This window comes from the organism of the source record quoted next, unplaced genomic scaffold (assembly GCF_019419815.1).
Source record: "Pyrus x bretschneideri cultivar Hongxiangsu unplaced genomic scaffold, Pyrus_bretschneideri_v1 Contig45, whole genome shotgun sequence".
Taxonomy (NCBI): domain Eukaryota; kingdom Viridiplantae; phylum Streptophyta; class Magnoliopsida; order Rosales; family Rosaceae; genus Pyrus; species Pyrus x bretschneideri.
The window spans coordinates 924,461-941,607 of record NW_025999779.1 but is presented as its reverse complement, the minus strand read 5'-3'; the positions used below and the strand labels follow the sequence as shown (position 1 = coordinate 941,607).

Genomic DNA, 17,147 nt, shown 5'->3' with positions numbered 1-17,147 from the left:
ACATATTTACAATCCTATTTACACATAATATCCTAATCAGCAATTAATTGAAATGAATAATTAGTGAGCTACTCAATAAGGTCCGAGTACTTTTCACTTAGCCAAGAGTAATGGCCTACATGAGGAAAGCTGAAGATGGTGACATCAAATTTCTTCCATTGGAGACGGGATGGATGTCCATCTAATGCGCATCAACTTCATGCAACACCAAGAACTCCATCCTCGTTTGCTCTTCTAAATATGACCAACTGCTCCAATGTTTTGCCTACAAAGAACATAGAACATCAAATCGATTAATCTTGGACCACATTAAACAAATTTAAACAACCCCAAAATTTAATTTGTAACCCAAAAAACCAGAGGATCAGTAGTCGTGAAATTTGATGAGTACATATATGAAAAATGTACTTGAAGATTGAAACTTTCATCAAATAAATCACAAAAAAAAAAAAGCAGAAAATTAGATAAACCCAAAATTATAAATTGTATAAAATTAGACCATCCATTTCAGTCATGCATAAATACATCATCACATATAACAAATTTGCCTATATGACGGTGATGCACAATGTAAATGTTCAGATTCAAACCACACACAAAGCACTTGTAGCTCCCAAATATACCTGTATTACATTCCGATGTTTGCTTGTTGACTTTGCTCCTGGAGTCATGACTAATGTGATCTCCTTCAATGGTGCATGAGCTTTTTCCTCCAAAGTTGCTTCCTTAAACATCCCTCTTTCCTAAAAAAAAACCCAAAATATATCATATTAAGCATCAACGCTATTAATACTTATAAAAGAAATTGGTCGCAACAGGTTTCACATACATCAGTTCTAAACCTAAAAGGCTTCAGATTTGTAGGCTTTGGTTTCCTATACTTCTCCCCATGAGCATTGCTGGCAACAGATGTGCAGTTTTCTTTCCGAATCTTATCTGCTTGATTGATCTGCATCATTGTTTAAGCGTTGATGCGAGATTTACTTGACACTCAAATTAAACCCTCGTTTGACAATTGTAGTAGAATGGATAAGTGAGGGATCGTTCTAGACCGGGGATTAGGAGGGCTTGCTAAAACCTTCTAAATTGACTTAAGAACGTAAAAACAATATAAAACACTAAACTAGACTCAAAGAATGCAAAACTAAAATTTAAAACATTAAGACAAACCAAAAGACTCAAAACTAATTTTGGACGAATTTAAGATTATGGCTTAATTCAAAATACTTTAAAACATAAACTAAATAGATTCTAAGCACTAAAGAACAAGAAAGTAAAGGGGGGGGGGAAAAGTTTTGATTTGACGAAAATTGAAATATCAAAACAAGTTAATAAACTAAGCGGAATGTAAATATGAATTTGTGATGGAATGAATGGAATGAAGGCTAGCTAAGGGGTTCTTCTCCACACATGTTATACTTGCATACAAGATTGATTCTCAGTTGGTCTTTCGATAAATTATGAAACTCAACACTCCGGATTAATTAGGTCCGCTTAAATTAACCGTCAAGTTTTCCTTAAGTTAATGAATTGGATGGGTTTGCGCAACGCAATTCACAACATTCTCCAAAAGTCCTTTACGTGAACAGCACAATAAAGATACAATCAAAGATCATTAAGCATTATGAAAACTATAAGTGTTGACGAGGCATTCGTTACTATGATGAGCATGAAACTCATGCCAAGAATTCATTTAACGCAATTGTTTATAAGCAACCTCCACTACTTGTGAATATAAGTTCATAACGATTAGGTGAAATTCACTTATATTCTAGCGTCATATTTATGCATGAAAATTAAGCGCACATTCTTAATAAACATTCATAAATAAGTTATCAATCAAACGGTTAAACAAATTGAATCCACAACTTATGAAATTCCAACGAAAGTTAATCAATTCATATTGCAAATATAAACATAGTTTCGAATCACCCCCTAGCTAAAGGGGGTTTAGTTCCTCATAACTTTGAAATCAAAGAAACACCTAAACATTCCAACAACTCAAAACTTGAATTGTATGAACGTTTAAGCACTCTTCTCTTCCATTCCTTATACGTACAAAACAAAGAGAATTAAAATGAAACTTTGAAATCAAAGAAACACCTAAACATTCCAACAACTCAAAACTTGAATTGTATGAACGTTTAGGCACTCTTCTCTTCCTCGTTGTTGTAGCACAAGGTTTAAGGATAGGTTGTGTGATTGTATGAAGTGTTTTTGAGGGATGGGAAGTGGTTGGATAGTGGCTGCAATGGAGGAGAAAAACTGCACAGAAATGGAAGGGGAAGTGTTTGTGTATTGCAATGGAAAATGAGATGATTTGGTGAATGGAATGAATGGGTATTTATAGGAGGATTAGAGATGTGAATGGATGATTGTTTAAGGTATTTGGTGGAAGGGAAAAGGTGTGGATGGTGGGACTTATGGTGCATCAAATGCACGGTTTAGTGGGAAATTAAATGGGATAGTGCGGATGGAAATGGAATGGTGGATGCATGGTTTAGTGGGAAGGAATAATGGGATGAAAGGTAATGGAATGAATGGCTTAGAATATTTTATTTAGGGTTAGTGGAATTGCACGGATTATGGAGAGGAAATGGGAGATAATGGCTTAGGGAATAAGAATTAAAAATGGGATGGTGGTTGATTAGTGTTAGGGTTAATAAGGAGGAATTAGGGTGTGAATAAAATGCACGGATTGATGGGAAATTGAGGGAATTAATGGGGAATAATCTGTGATGGTGGCTGCACGGTTTTGGAGAGGAATTAGGGTGCATAATCAAATGGGGGGGCCACGGCTTAGGGTTTAGTTTTGGGTTTATGAAAAAGGTGCGGCTGATTAAGTGGGCTAAGATTAGGGTTTAGGTGCGGCATAGGCTTAGGGTCCACAAGGAGTTAGGGTTTAAGTCATCTAAAAGCCCAAAGCCAAGAATAGAAACTCACGACAATGGAAACCTCCAAGAATAGAAACTTCCAACTTTAGAAACTTTGGTTGCCAATTCCGACTTCTTTGCTCTTCACTTTCATTTCTTCATTTCTTGAACTCCTTTGACCTTCAACCACGTCCATTCCTCGTGCTCCATTTGCATACACCACATTCCAGCTCAGTTTTGCTCCAAAAGCTCCAAATTGCATCATTTCATGTAATATGTCCTTTAAACCTGAAAACACATGAAAGTAGCTTAAAAGACTACTTTAACGAAGAAAACATAACAAAAATGCATAAGAACTAGCTAACTAAGGCGCATAAATATGCTCCTATCAAATTCCCCCACACTTAACTTTTGCTAGTCCTCGAGCAAAACAAAACAACTAAAGTAAACAAAACGAAACAAAACAAAGAAAACATAACCTAAACCTTCCAACGTTTGCCTCAGGGATTTCCAATGAAACATGACATGTCAAAAATCATTACTCACATAGCTTTTAGTCTTACTTCCCCTTAAGCACATACTTAATCATAGTCACCATTCACTAATTCGCATTTAATCAATTAAAACATATTTTGAATGTAGTAACATGCCTTAGAGAACTCCCTCAATTCCTTACTAGTTATGCACTCAATTTTCACTCAGATTTTCTGACTACACACCCTACACTAGTTATATGTGAGAAGATTGATATAAACATGAAAGACTAGTACTCACATATGTTATAACAAAGAATCACAATTTCTGGAGTAATTAAACGTGTTTAGATATGATCTCATGAATGGAATGCTACTACTTAGATGCGAGAACCAGTGACACCATATGCTCATACCAAATTCAAACTCCACAATTGAAATGCACAACACTCAAGATAGAAGTCAAGGGTTGTAACGGGGCCTGGGGTATTGGCTAACAACGAAAGGTAGGGATAAACAAAAAGTTCTTTAAGCAATAGCAAGCAAAGTATTGAAATTAAGTCCTAGAATTCCCTTAGAATGCAGAAATCAACTTTTAGACAAATGGGGAAGATTCAAACAACTCTTAGGGCCTAATTCATTGTTTTGGGCCCTTACTTCAACAATACTTTGGAACTCTTTTTCATTTTTTCTTTTCTTTTTTTTTTTTTTTTTTTTTTTTTTTTTTTTTTTTTTTAACCGTGCCTATGGCACAAAAACTCACATCCATAATCCTTCCCCCACACTTATTTCCTGCAACACATTAATCAAAGGGAATTCATTCATGCTTACTATGCTTCAAGAACAAGGGTACGGATGGTCCTAATCTAGGCTAGGCGAGGAGAATGTGGGTTAACAAATAACATAGGCTACACAAGACTCAACGGGGTTAAATCCTACAAAACAAATGAAAAGGCAAATATGGCAATTTGGCTATGGTGTTCACTACACAACTTCATCTTGAATATGTGTTATGCAAATCAATGACATGCTTTGAATGAAATGGGCATGAGTTCTAGCATTTGGAACTAAGTGATGAAACGCCTTCTAAGTAGTAACCAAGCAAAGAATAATGAAATCATGCAACGACTTTAGAAAACATTAATGCACAGATGTTAACTCTCCAAATAACGTTTCAGCTCAAGTCTCACAGGGATGTAGCGTTTGTTTAAGTTCATTCCTTCAAGCATGTTACAAAAACTAATTTTTATCATTTGTGATTACATGTGAATTCGTAAACTATAACGACAACCAAGCATAAACCAAAGAGTATATCAAACGTCCTTCCATGTTTGTAACTTTCTTTAACCATCATGCAATTAAAAACCAAATCCTCATCATTGCGTTGGAAGGTACCCTACGACACAAACACACAAAAACAACTTTAAAACAACTCTTTTTGGGTTTTTCAAAACAATTTTTCAAATTTTTATGGGATTTTCGAATTTTTAAGTCAAAACACACTAAAACAGTTTAAAAACATTTTAAAACAGCAAGGAACAACACTTGAAGTTATGGGTGATAAAATCCAACAAATTTGCATCAACATACTTAGTTACCCCCCCACACTTAAATCAAACATTGTCCTCAATGTTTTAAGCTTAAAACACACCAAACAAAAGAAAACATTTAAAACAGCAACTAAACATACTAAACATGGCAGAATGTATCTAACAAAGAGAAGAGTTTTAGAGATGCAAATCTGGTTATGGAGTGTAAATTCCATCTTCTCCTTGGTGATTGCAGTGAGGCTTCATCTTGAGTGATTCTACAGGCTTACTCTTAAACTGCGCTACTCCCATCGTTGATTTTCCTTTGTGCTACTCTTGAACTGGGTAGTAGGCTTCCTTTGGTCTCCCCCGAAGGTCTGAGCTTCCTCCTTTTATCTGTTTCTTTGTTCAATCTCTCCAATTCGTATTGAAGAGGGTTAGAGGATAGCTCAGCAAAGCTAGGTAAGCAACCAGGGAATAGAGTCCAGATAGACTCCAAGTGCCGGCTGATTGCTTCTTTCACTTTGCCATGCAAGTAATATCAAGGACAAAGGAAAAGACAGGGAAAGAGCATGATATGAGATACCTTTGCTTTTGCCCTTGATGATATGAGATACCTTTGCTTTTGAAGAAGCGGTGAATGAATCAGCACATGTATTTGTGGTGCTGTTTCCTCCTGGGTCATCTGTACTCCAGGCATCTGGTAACATCTTTGGGGAAGAAGAAAGAATGGAGTATTTCGAAAGGCTTTGCTGGGAGTGCGCCCTCAGAGGTGAAAAAGAGTTGGGCATTTTCTTCAGTTCTGTCTTGCCAAAAAAAATGAAGGTCGACATATATAGGGAATTCAATAGCAAGTGGTGATACTGTTCTTTTTCCGTTGTCGACAAACATTTTGATCCCGCAAATCCGGCTTTTTGGAATAGTGACGACTCTTCGATCTTTGAAGACGCCTCTTCGATAAAGCTGCACGCGTTTTCTGAAAAGCAGATAAAGCGTCGCCGAACTTTGCGCTTGTCGGCTAAAGACGTGTAGTTGCGATGATGGCCTCCACGTGTTGAACGCGATTTCTGAAAAGCCGAGGCTTTTTGAATTGGTGGACACGTTGCCTTGGCTTTTTATAGAGCTATCGATCACCGCCAACTTACACACTCTGAAGATTTTCCATTCTTGAAACTCGTCTCCGGCCCTTTTGAAAATCTATTCCGTCCACCCCTTCTCTTTTAACTTCGTGAACAATGGCTAGCTCATCCAACCCATTGAACCTTTGCTTAGATTTGAGTCTAAGCAGTGATCCGGTCGCGTCTCGTCAGGGTAAGGTATGGTGCCCGTCTTTCTTATCTTCCCATGGCCCTCTTACAGATGAGGACTCTGTGATGACGGATCCCACAACGGCTACAATAGTGGCTCGGAACCTCCTCACTCCCAAAGACAGTCAACTGCTTTCAGGACGGTCCGATGAGTTGGCCGTTCAAGAATCCCTGGCTCTGAGTGTTCAGTGCACTAGCTCTGTGTCCAACATGGGCCAACGCCTTCTTGCTCGCTCCCGACAGGTTGAATCCTTGATGGCGGAGGTGGAGAGTCTTAAGCAGGAGATCAAACAGCTTAAGTACGAGAACCGAAGTTTGCACGTGCTTGCCAACAATTATTCAACAGGCATGAAGAAGAAGCTTGATGAGCTTGATGACCGTCAACGGTTTGCAGCTTTCTTCCAGAGGCACCTCTTTCCTGGGTCATCCAGCGTTCCACCAAGGTTTGGGGCCTTGAATGATCTATCTTCGGTGCCTCCCGCTCCGATGCCTTCCACTCCGATACCTCCTGCTCTGATACCTCCTGTTCCGATACCTCCTGTTCCGAGAGTGTTGCCACGTAGTGGGGCCTCAAGTACACAACCTTTGTGAAGACTCCATCTTTCTGCCATGTTTTTTTTTTTTTTTTTTTTTTTTTTTTTTTTGTAATCACTCGGAAATCAATAAACAAGCTTTATTCACTGTATTGGGTTGCCTCCCAAGTAGCGCTTTCTTTTACGTCTTGCAGCCGGACGAAGAATCCATTTACTCCAAATTGGAGCCCACGGTACCCAAGGGGGTGTCATCCACGGTGTGCTCCACAAAGTTCTCATAATAGGCCTTCAAACGATGCCCGTTCACCTTAAATTCCTGTCCCGTTTTCAAGCTCTGGATTTGGACTGCACCATGAACAAAAATATTAGTAATAACAAACGGTCCAATCCACTTAGAACGTAACTTACCGGGAAACAAACGTAAACGGGAATTGAACAATAGCACTTTCTGCCCAATGGAGAAGGATTTCCCACGGATCATGTTGTCATGGAAAGCTTTGGTCTTTTGCTTGTAAATGCTTGCATTCTCGTACGCCTCGTGCCGTATTTCATCAAGCTCATTCAATTGGAATTTCCTATGGCTTCCCGCTTCATCTAAGTGCATGTTGAATTTCTTGACGGCCCAAAGAGCTTTATGCTCCAACTCCACGGGAAGATGGCACGCCTTGCCATAGACAAGTCGAAAAGGGGACATCCCAATGGGGGTTTTGTATGCCGTACGATACGCCCAAAGTGCATCATCTAACCGTAAACTCCAATCCTTTCTTGTTGGCCCAACGGTCTTTTCTAGGATTTGCTTGATCTCTCGGTTGGAAACCTCGGCTTGGCCATTTGTTTGAGGATGGTAAGGTGTAGAAACCCTATGGTTGACACTGTATTTCCTCAATAATGCCTCAATGGTCCGGTTGCAAAAATCAGACCCTCCATCACTTATGATTACTCTCGGCATTCCAAACCTAGCAAAAATGTTAGTTTTCACGAAATCTGCAACCACCTTAGAATCATTAGTACGGGTGGCTTTTGCTTCCACCCATTTAGAAACATAATCAACGGCTAGCAAGATATAAGTGAAACCATAAGATGATGGAAATGGACCCATAAAGTCAATACCCCAAACATCAAAAATTTCAACATTTAGGATAGAAACCTGCGGCATTTGGTCTCTTGCATTAATACCACCCATTCTTTGGCATTTATCACATGTTAGGCAAAACGTTCTAGCATCCTTAAAAATACTAGGCCAATAAAATCCACATTGTAACACTTTAAGGGCCGTGCGTTGTGTGCCAAAGTGCCCTCCACATGCATATGTATGACAAAAACTCAAAATTGAATGACATTCAGAATCATGCACACAACGACGTATAATCTGATCGGGACAAAATTTCCATAAGTACGGATCATCCCATACATAAAACCGTGCATCATGCCTAAGTTTGTCACGTTGGTGCCTATTGAGCTCATTTGGAAATTGTTTAGCCACCAAGTAATTCACTAAATCTGCATACCATGGTTCACTTACCTCAATGGATAGCAGCTGCTCATCGGGAAAAGTTTCAGGGATAGGTACGGCATGTTCATGATCCTCGTGGATCATTCGGCTTAAATGGTCAGCCACTACATTCTCGCTTCCTTTCTTATCCCTGATTTCAATATCAAATTCTTGAAGAAGAAGAATCCAACGGATAAGCCTCGGCTTTGCTTCCTTTTTCGTGAGCAAGTACCTCAAAGCTGCATGATCAGAATAAACGATTACTTTAGTACCAATTAAATATGAACGGAATTTATCTAAAGCAAAAACCACAGCTAGAAGTTCTTTTTCAGTCGTGGAGTAGTTCAATTGGGCATCATTGAGAGTCCGAGAGGCATAGTATATGACATGCGGCCGCTTGTCTCTTCTTTGTCCTAGAACAGCTCCTAATGCATAGTCGGATGCATCGCACATGAGCTCGAACGGAAGGCTCCAATCTGGAGGTACAATAATGGGGGCCGAGACTAGCTTCTCCTTGAGTTGGTTAAATGCCGAATTACACTCTTCATCAAACTTGAATGGCACATCTTTTTGAAGCAATCGGCAAAGAGGGTTGGACATCTTGGAGAAGTCCTTGATAAAACGCCTATAGAACCCTGCATGGCCAAGAAACGAACGTACCTCTCTAACCGAAGTTGGAGAGGGTAAGTGGCGAACAAGGTCTACCTTAGATTTATCTACTTCAATGCCTTTTTCGGAAATGATATGGCCTAGAACAATACCTTGCTTAACCATGAAGTGGCATTTTTCCCAATTAAGTACAAGATTTGTTTCAACACAACGTTTCAAGATTAAAGTCAGATTATTCAAGCAATGATCAAATGAATTGCCAAACACGCTAAAATCATCCATGAATATCTCAATAATCTTCTCCACATAATCAGAGAATATACTCACCATGCATCGTTGAAACGTCGCCGGAGCATTGCACAAGCCAAATGGCATGCGTCTATATGCAAAAGTGCCAAAGGGGCACGTAAATGTTGTCTTCTCTTGGTCCTCCGGAGCGATCACAATCTGGTTATATCCGGAATATCCATCAAGAAAGCAATAAAATTCATAACCGGCTAACCTTTCCAACATTTGGTCGAGGAATGGTAATGGAAAGTGATCTTTCCTTGTCATGGCATTTAACTTCCTGTAATCAATGCAAACACGCCAACCAGTCACAACACGAGTGGGGACAAGCTCTTGTTCTTCATTCTTCACCACTGTGACGCCAGACTTCTTTGGAACAACCTGCACAGGTGACACCCAACGACTATCAGAAATAGGATATATAACACCACAATCAAGTAATTTTATAACCTCCTTTTTCACTACTTCCATCATAGGTGGATTAAGGCGACGTTGAGCTTCACGAGATGGCTTGGCTTTCTCCTCCAAAAGGATGCGATGCATGCACGTGGTGGGACTAATGCCTTTGATATCCGCCAAAGTCCATCTAATGGCAGATTTGTGCTCTTTTAACACCCTTATCAACTTGTCTTCTTCTTGAGCCGTGAGTAAGTTTGAAATGATGACGGGTAGCGTTTGATCTTGGCCCAAAAACACATACTTCAAGTGACTAGGTAATGGCTTTAACTCAAGTGTAGGTGGCTGCACAGTTGATGGAAGTAACTTGTTAGTCAAAACCGAATCTAAAAGTGAGATTGGAGACTTACCAGAGTGGGAGGGCAATGACTCGAGGGCAGCGACCATTTCAAGTACTTCATCACAAGGGGGCACGGCAATATGGTCAGATTGCATGCCGTGGGTTGCCAAGACTCCCTCACACTTATTTCTTGTTCCTATGCCGTGGACTAAGGCTACCTCAAGTGCATCTTCGTTCATTTGATCCAAATGCACCTGTGCCAAAGAATCAACAATATCAATAGCAAAACAAGAATGGTCCTCAATTGGATGTTTAATGGTTTCAGAAAGATTAAAATGAATAATGTCCCCATCAAACTCCATGGTCAATGTTCCCGTATACACATCAATCTTTGTTCTTGCTGTTTTCATGAAGGGACGACCTAGCAAGATTGGCAATGATGGAGCATGGCTTGAATCCTCCATGTCTAAAACATAGAAATCTGCGGGGAAAATAAGGTGATTGACCTGCACTAAAACATCCTCAAGGACTCCCTTGGGATAAGCGTTAGAACGATCGGCCAATTGAATTATAACGCCATCTTGTTTTAACTCACCAAGGTTCATTGATGCATAAATGGAATAAGGCATGACATTTATGGATGCACCTAAATCAAGCATGGCATGTTCAAAACGATTATGTCCAATCACACAAGGAATCGTGAAACTACCGGGGTCTTTGCACTTGGTAGGTAGTTTACGTTGCAAAACAGCGGACACATTCTCGCTTACCTTCACTACCTCTTTGTTTGCCCTTCTTCTCTTTGTATTGCATAGGTCCTTGAGGAATTTAGCATACTTTGGAACCTGTTTGATTGCATCGAGAAGCGGTATGTTCACTTGCACCTTCCGGAACGTTTCAAGAATGTCCTTCTCGCTTTCTTCCTTTTTTTCTTGCATGAACCTGCGAGGAAAAGGTACATTGGGCAGATTAGGACGTGAAGTACATGAATTTGAACTTAAATTACCTGATTTCTCCGAGTTAGGGTGATTGGGGGCCTGCGGCATTGGGTTTTTCACTCTTTCCGTGGGTGAGCTAGATACTTCCTTAGGTTGTGTCGTCTCTTCATCTACTTTCTGGGCAGATTTGGGATTGTTTGGCTCGGTCCCAACTTCTTTTCCACCCCTTAGGGTGATGGCCTTGGCGGATTCGAATCCTCCCTTTGGATTGACTGTGGTTGAGCTAGGAAGCTTTCCTTGCTCTCTAATCTGTCCAAGGAACTCAGAAATCTGCCCTATTTGTTTCTTCATATCCATCATCTCCTTCTCGTTATTTTCTATCCGGTTGTTTTGATTTTGCAACCCCTGCGAAATAGAGGTTAGTAATTGCATAGCTTGATTACTTTCCAAGGACGTACCTGAATGAGATGATGCCGAAGGTTGTTGGGATTGTTGGGGTGCATACGGCTTGGAATAAAAACCAGGGGGGTTTGGCCTAAATCCTCCTTATTGGGCAGCTTGTTGTGGCTCCCTCCATTTGAAGTTTGGATGGTCCCTCCATCCGGCATTGTAAGTGTTCGAGTATGGGTTGTTTTGATTTTGTCCTTGGAAACCAATTGCATTGGCAGATTCCCACCCACCATTCTCGATTAGTTGAGGGCACTTGTCCGATGGATGCCCTTGAATTGAGCACACGCCACAAACTTGGTGTTCTTGTGCTTTCGGACCAATCACAACCTGAGAAACAAGAGAAGTAAGATTAGCAAGTTGTGATTGAATTTCAGAAATAGCACTCACCTCATTTACACTTTGTTGCCGTGGGGCTTCTCTTTGGCCCACTCCTTCATATTGTTGAGCGTTGAGCGCTCGATTGGCTATGAGAATCTTGGCATCCCTTGGTGTTTTGTCCACCAATGCTCCTCCCGCTGAGGCATCAAGCATTTGACGTTCGATAGGAAGGAGGCCCTCATAGAAATATTGAAGGAGAAGTTCCTCCTTCATTTGATGTTGAGGACATGAAGCTACAAGGCTCTTGAAACGCTCATAATAAGCCGGGAATGTCTCACCATGATTCTGTTGAATACCACTAATTTTCTTCCGTAGGAGAATCACTCTCGAAGTAGGGAAGAATTTCTCCAAGAAAGCACGCTTCATACTCTCCCACGAAGTCACAGTTCCCGGGGCTAGTTCGTAGAGCCAATCTTTGGCCTTGTCCACAAGTGAAAATGGAAAGGCCTTCATCTTCAATATACTCCCATCCACAGTGACGGGGGTCATGCTCGAACAAACCACCTCGAACTCCTTCAAGTGTTTGTTGGGGTCTTCCATAGACAAGCCATGGAACTTTGGAATATGGTGTAACAAACTGGATTTGAGTTCAAACACCTCAGTCGTCCCCTCTGCAGCCGTGGGGTATTGGATACAAAGAGGCAATGCATTATCCAAACCCGAGGCCGAAAGCTCCTTGATGGTTCTATTATCGGCTGCCATGGCTTGTTCTTCTTCAAAAATCTGATCCGTGGGCTTTTCTTCTATACCTACTTCGTCCTCTTCAAGCCCAGGTTGTGGTGGAGGTTGTGGTGGCTCTTGTTGACTCCTCGTTCTCCTCAAAGTGCGTTCAAAATCACCGTTAAAGTCGGAGATGTTCTCTTTGATAGGCCGAGAGCTACGAGTCATACACAGTACCTGAAAAACAAGAAAACAAACAAACTAAGAATCTGAAATAAGAATGCACGAAAAACAAAAAAATAAAATAAAAATAAAGACAAAGGATTAGCAAAGTTGCTAATCCCCGGCAACGGCGCCAAAATTTGATGCGAGATTTACTTGACACTCAAATTAAACCCTCGTTTGACAATTGTAGTAGAATGGATAAGTGAGGGATCGTTCTAGACCGGGGATTAGGAGGGCTTGCTAAAACCTTCTAAATTGACTTAAGAACGTAAAAACAATATAAAACACTAAACTAGACTCAAAGAATGCAAAACTAAAATTTAAAACATTAAGACAAACCAAAAGACTCAAAACTAATTTTGGACGAATTTAAGATTATGGCTTAATTCAAAATACTTTAAAACATAAACTAAACAGATTCTAAGCACTAAAGAACAAGAAAGTAAAGGGGGGGGGGAAGTTTTGATTTGACGAAAATTGAAATATCAAAACAAGTTAATAAACTAAGCGGAATGTAAATATGAATTTGTGATGGAATGAATGGAATGAAGGCTAGCTAAGGGGTTCTTCTCCACACATGTTATACTTGCATACAAGATTGATTCTCAGTTGGTCTTTCGATAAATTATGAAACTCAACACTCCGGATTAATTAGGTCCGCTTAAATTAACCGTCAAGTTTTCCTTAAGTTAATGAATTGGATGGGTTTGCGCAACGCAATTCACAACATTCTCCAAAAGTCCTTTACGTGAACAGCACAATAAAGATACAATCAAAGATCATTAAGCATTATGAAAACTATAAGTGTTGACGAGGCATTCATTACTATGATGAGCATGAAATTCATGCCAAGAATTCATTTAACGCGATTGTTTATAAGCAACCTCCACTACTTGTGAATATAAGTTCATAACGATTAGGTGAAATTCACTTATATTCTAGCGTCATATTTATGCATGAAAATTAAGCGCGCATTCTTAATAAACATTCATAAATAAGTTATCAATCAAACGGTTAAACAAATTGAATCCACAACTTATGAAATTCCAACGAAAGTTAATCAATTCATATTGCAAATATAAACATAGTTTCGAATCACCCCCTAGCTAAAGGGGGTTTAGTTCCTCATAACTTTGAAATCAAAGAAACACCTAAACATTCCAACAACTCAAAACTTGAATTGTATGAACGTTTAAGCACTCTTCTCTTCCTCGTTGTTGTAGCACAAGGTTTAAGGATAGGTTGTGTGATTGTATGAAGTGTTTTTGAGGGATGGGAAGTGGTTGGATAGTGGCTGCAATGGAGGAGAAAAACTGCACAGAAATGGAAGGGGAAGTGTTTGTGTATTGCAATGGAAAATGAGATGATTTGGTGAATGGAATGAATGGGTATTTATAGGAGGATTAGAGATGTGAATGGATGATTGTTTAAGGTATTTGGTGGAAGGGAAAAGGTGTGGATGGTGGGACTTATGGTGCATCAAATGCACGGTTTAGTGGGAAATTAAATGGGATAGTGCGGATGGAAATGGAATGGTGGATGCATGGTTTAGTGGGAAGGAATAATGGGATGAAAGGTAATGGAATGAATGGCTTAGAATATTTTATTTAGGGTTAGTGGAATTGCACGGATTATGGAGAGGAAATGGGAGATAATGGCTTAGGGAATAAGAATTAAAAATGGGATGGTGGTTGATTAGTGTTAAGGTTAATAAGGAGGAATTAGGGTGTGAATAAAATGCACGGATTGATGGGAAATTGAGGGAATTAATGGGGAATAATCTGTGATGGTGGCTGCACGGTTTTGGAGAGGAATTAGGGTGCATAATCAAATGGGGGGGCCACGGCTTAGGGTTTAGTTTTGGGTTTATGAAAAAGGTGCGGCTGATTAAGTGGGCTAAGATTAGGGTTTAGGTGCGGCATAGGCTTAGGGTCCACAAGGAGTTAGGGTTTAAGTCATCTAAAAGCCCAAAGCCAAGAATAGAAACTCACGACAATGGAAACCTCCAAGAATAGAAACTTCCAACTTTAGAAACTTTGGTTGCCAATTCCGACTTCTTTGCTCTTCACTTTCATTTCTTCATTTCTTGAACTCCTTTGACCTTCAACCACGTCCATTCCTCGTGCTCCATTTGCATACACCACATTCCAGCTCAGTTTTGCTCCAAAAGCTCCAAATTGCATCATTTCATGTAATATGTCCTTTAAACCTGAAAACACATGAAAGTAGCTTAAAAGACTACTTTAACGAAGAAAACATAACAAAAATGCATAAGAACTAGCTAACTAAGGCGCATAAATATGCTCCTATCAAGCGTTAACAGGCATAAAAAACCGTAGGGGAGAAATGAACAAACATAAACACTATATAGATACGTTATTCTCGTATACTTTGTAGCCTTCTTCAAGGCTTGGAATTATACAACTATTTTTTCCACTAATAGCTCTTATTTACATTTTTACTGGATTTGCATCACTTCTTTTATATTAATAAAATTAGAGGATTGCACATGCTTCTTTTTGGACGCCAAAACATTTTTTTCAATTATTCTAGTTCCTTGTGGTTGAATGGGATTCTAAGCTTCAGACTTCGAAAACGGAGAGTTTCGAAAAACCTCAGAGTCAGCACCAATGAGCTTAAACAGAACAGATGAGAGCTAATGAGATAGAGCTAAGCTACTTCAACACTTCCATAATCCTCGTCTCCACCCAAGCCTAGACATCCCAACATTGCCCAGATAGGTGTCCCATCTTGACCTACAAGTTTTACAGAGAATTGCAAAATTGGAAGAGGTTTAAGCATGAACAGATTGTAAAACGCAAAACTTTACAGCAGCAAATTGGGTTGCAAGCGAGCACTAACCATGAATAAAAAGTGGGTACACAAAATTGGCAAGAGACAAACTTGTTTCCTGAAACGCAGGTATGAGTGACGGCGATCAATCTCTCCATTTTTTACACAATTAAACTTGAACCTGTGCATAACTAATTCGGGTAGCGAGAGCCTAACTTTTATCATCTATTTTCAGGTGCTGCCTGTTGGTATTGAAAAGTTTACTAACTCAATACCAAAATATGTGGGTGATAAGTTTATAAACTCTATCACACCTCTCACTTTCACTCTCAATAAAATTGGACAAAAAATTGAGAAATGAGGGAAGCTACAAGCTTTGGCAAACAAGGCACTTTGATATTAAAAATAGATTGCAAATACACTTCTAGAATTGAATAACAAATCAGATGGGATTAATTCTTTTCTAAAGCCTTACGAGAGGCTTCCTTAAATACAACACAACCTACACCTTTACACCATCAATTGACAGCACACAGACAGCAACATATCTGCTGTCTTTAACACATGGGAACGTGAAAATGAAGAGACCAAATGTATTCCAGGTTGTCTACATTTGGCTAGCACACAGCAGCTGTCTTTCCAGCTGCAAATAACACAGATTCGACTAGCACATGGCAGCACACTGCTGTCTTCCTGCTAGCACATCACATGGCAACACACTTGCTGTCTTTCATCACCATTCGACTGAATAATGAAGGAGCAATGATGATTATATTTTGCTGGAAACAATCTGTAAAGAAAGGTTAGCATCACATGAACAGATCACATGACTTTTAATTTGAATTTCCAACATGCCCCCTCAAATTAAAACGCCTTCATGCCTAGCATTTCACGTAACAGCCGGAATGATTCAACTGGTAATGGCTTAGTGAAGATGTCTGCCACTTGTTCCTTCGTGTGACAATAGACAAGCTCAATTGTCTTTTGCTTCATATGGTCCCTTAGAAAATGGAACCTGGTATCAATGTGCTTGCTCCTTCCATGTTGAACAGGATTCTTTGCAAGCTTGATTGCAGACATGTTATCCACATGAATCACAGTCGATTCCACTTGTGGATGACACACTGACTTCAATAGATTTCTTAACCAAATTGCTTCACATACTGTTGAGGCTACAACAACATACTCGGCTTCACATGATGACAAAGCAACAATTGATTGCTTCTTTGAAGTCCATGAGAAAGCTGTTAATCCTAGAAAAAACACATAGCCAGTTGTGCTTTTCCTTTCATCTTGGTCACCTCCCCAATCACTATCTGAATAACCAAATAATTTTGCATTTTCACCAAAATTATAAAACAGACCATAGGTTAGAGTACCTTTTATGTACCTCAAAATTCTCTTAGCAGCCAGCCAATGAGACTCCCTTGGTGTTTCCATGTATCGACTCACGAGTCCAACACCATAAACTATATCAGGTCTTGTGATTGTAAGGTACCTTAGACTTCCAACCAAGCTTTTGTACACGGTTGACTTTACAAACTCACCTTCTCCTTCCTTGGACAGCTTCAATCCAGTTGCAACTGGAGTGTTGACAATATTGCACTTATCCATATTGAATTTCTCCAATATATCTCTCATGTACTTTTGTTGAGAGATGTAGATACCGTCACTTTCTTGCTTCACCTCTATGCCAAGAAAGTATGACATTAATCCATTGTCAGTCATCTCGAATTCACTGAACATGGATTGCTTGAACTCACAGAACATTGCTTCATTATTTCCTATAAACAACAAGTCATCTACATAGAGACAAATAATTAAGAACTCCCCTTTTGCACCATTCTTCATGTAAACTGAATG

At 39.7% G+C, this 17,147-nt stretch overlaps 1 long non-coding RNA gene across 1 annotated transcript; it reads right to left on the bottom strand.

Moving 5' to 3' along the window:
- Positions 1–108: 108 nt before the first annotated feature.
- Positions 109–948, bottom strand: LOC125469758. The gene is made up of 3 exons (XR_007251977.1): positions 830–948; positions 624–743; positions 109–265 (listed from the first exon to the last, which is right to left on the bottom strand). It is a non-coding gene; the product is annotated as an uncharacterized LOC125469758 (long non-coding RNA).
- Between the last annotated feature and the right edge of the window lie 16,199 nt (positions 949–17,147).